Below are 2,970 nucleotides of genomic sequence, written 5' to 3'. Positions count from 1 at the left end.
TCTTTAGTGGTCAGCTACTCCATAAGACCACCATGTTCTTTGGAGTACTGAAATCAAGAAAGCCAGTATGGCTGCCAGCAACCAAACTGGAAGCTCCATTGAGTCTACTTCTAATTGCCAAAATAACAAGCCACTATAGTATTGCATAAAACAAAACTTTAATAGGTACCAGCCCCCTTTCTATGAGAGAAAGTTTAAGTTTACAAATGCCGTCATTAGCTAAAAATTACTGTGATAAAATATGGCAGCAGTCATTCAAAGATGGCTTCCAGTGTTAATGTGACAACTTGTTTTCAATCTTAGTACTGTGTTTGTGTATGAATTACTTCTTTTTATTTGGATTTCAAGTGTGTTTCAGTGAAATTTGTAAATATATTTTGCTCCTTATATAGATCACAAGAGCTAATTATAGATAAAATGATGGAAACAAGATTTTGTAACCCAGCCTTCCATCTCATTTGCCTGACACTTTTGGAATTATAGTCTTAAAAAGTAATTTCTGAACTAGTGCTTGTTATATCACCTTTATTTTAGGTATTGTACTAGGAGATACTTTTCTTTCTCAAACATTCTCAGTGAGATACCTTGGATAATGAAGTAGGAAAATATATATCTCATGGACAAAATGACAAAATGAGAACATTAAAAAGACTCCTTATTCAATTAGGAGTCCAAGGAGAGTGAAGATTTACTTTGGGTAAAATAAACAATTTAAAATTCTGCTCAGCAGTGTTTGTTCTGTTAAGATTGTTTTGTTTTCTGAGCATGGGGGAATAGTGGGCAATTTGTAGAGGTTTTAATCAGTTAATGGTCACTATAGAGATTTTGATCAGCACCAATTCCTATACTTATAAGTATTCAAAAGTTAAGAAATGCTGCTATGCTCAACATTATAAAGGCAAATTCTGCAACAATAACTGAGGACTACATACTTGCTTCAATATAAAGTTTTCCCACTTACACTTCTAATAAGATTTTTGTAATATAGGTAATAATTGTTCAAGTATGAGCTTTTTCCCAGTAAGCTAACCCTCATGCTTAAGGTGTTGGAGTTGCTCCTTTGGAAATAGTCCCCTCTTTAAAAATATATATTCATCTTATTCTAGACCACTCAGGCATCTATCTATACTTTAGAAGTATGAGTTCTATTTGTACCAGCAATGTTTGAATTAAACTTCAGAATCTCTTTGGATTTAAAGTTTTGCATAATTTGCATATCCAAACTAACTTAAATATGTGCATGCATACATTGCCATCCTTTATTATTAAAGCATCTGAAATTTTCAAATATGCTTCTGATGAAAGAAAGGATCTACTTTTATTTACAATATTTTGTCTAGATAATATATGAATATAGTTATGGTTTCATGGACTTCCAATTGTTTTATACCTTCCACACACATAACTCTATATTTATAGAGTAAATTTATTAGAATTATTACAGAGCTTTAAATGCAACCACAATCAATTCAGGAAACAGATTTATTTACTCATGTTCATGGGAGAAAAATCTACATAAAAACATTCATGAAAGCATTCCAGCTATGTCATACTTGGATTATTATACTAAATCCCATTTATTAGAACTCATTGCAAAACAATGGGAAACCATGAAATGTAATTTGAATACAAATATTGGTCCCTGTGGGGTCTCAACATGTCATAAAAATATAGGAAAAGAGAGCTATATTTAAGATTGGAGCTGTTGATATGGAAAGTTGTTTTTCTGAAGTTGGACTTAACTTTTCATTTAAAGACCTGAAGATTTTAATGTAAACTGTTGGATGACAACTTTAGCATTTCACTTATGCCCAATGATGACCAGCAAAGAAAGAGACACTGACTTTGTTTTCTATTTGGGTGAAGGTTTAGAACTACATTTTTGACTTTTTCCCCCAAAAGTAGGCACCATGTAGGATTTGCTGTGTATATTCAATAGAGATAATAAGAATTTTGAAAGTTGGGTCTTTGTTTCTTGGTTAGGCAAGTATACAGTTATTAATTCCTTCTATGATTTAACTTTTTTCATGTAATGTAAATAAGAAAGAAATATTAAATAAAGTTATTTTTATAGGATAATAATGTTTCATAGGCTAACACAAAATCAAGCAGCTAATTTTATAATTTTTCTGTCCAGCAGTTTATCTATGTAACTGCCCTGAGTAGATGCTAAATGCTGCTTAGCAAAGGGCCCTTAGAATTTAAATATAGCTCAGTAAAGCTACTCAAAAGATAAAACAATTCTTCTGAGACATGTGTAATTTAATTAGAAGAAAGTAGGAGTTTCTTAATGGTTAAATATCATTTGCTTATTTGAGTCTCATACTACATATAAATGGGGTTATTAGGGAGTTTTAACTGTGCTTATTACTATGCATTTGAATCCATATGAATTCTTTTTGGTCAAAAAGGCAAAATTTTTAGAGTAAAATACTGGAGAATTGAAATATTAACTTTTAGAAAAGTGTAGATTGTTCCCTTGTGAAACTGAGTTTTGTGCAACCTCTCAGAATCTCAATTTATGTAAAGAAGTCTGTATTTCAAATCTGTTGCTCTAATTTTTTTCATCATAGTGCATTTCAAAATTGTAGAAATGTGTAAAACTTGTGCTTATGGAAGCTGCTGTTCTGAGTAGCTTTACATTCTTTAATTTAATTCTAGCACTTTTCAAGCTATTGCATGCTCCGCTCATGAAAGGATACTTTGTTGGGATGATGTAGCTTAAACATTTTGGCTCAAAAGCCTCCTTATTGTAGAGCTTCCCTTAAAATTATATTAATTTATAATATATATTGAATGATAGCTTTACAAAAACAAATTCATGAATTGGTTTTTATGAAAATGACTCTTTACAGTAAGTAAAAAAGGGTTGTCACAGTTTTGGTAACTTGCATGAGTTCATACTGGAAAAAAAAAAAACCTTTCACATGTTCTTAATGACTTTAAAACAGATGCGCTCTAGGCGCACAC

This window comes from Callospermophilus lateralis, chromosome 5 (assembly GCF_048772815.1).
Source record: "Callospermophilus lateralis isolate mCalLat2 chromosome 5, mCalLat2.hap1, whole genome shotgun sequence".
In the NCBI taxonomy this organism is placed as follows: domain Eukaryota; kingdom Metazoa; phylum Chordata; class Mammalia; order Rodentia; family Sciuridae; genus Callospermophilus; species Callospermophilus lateralis.
The sequence above is the reverse complement of the archived record's forward strand: the minus strand, read 5'-3'. Positions refer to the sequence as shown.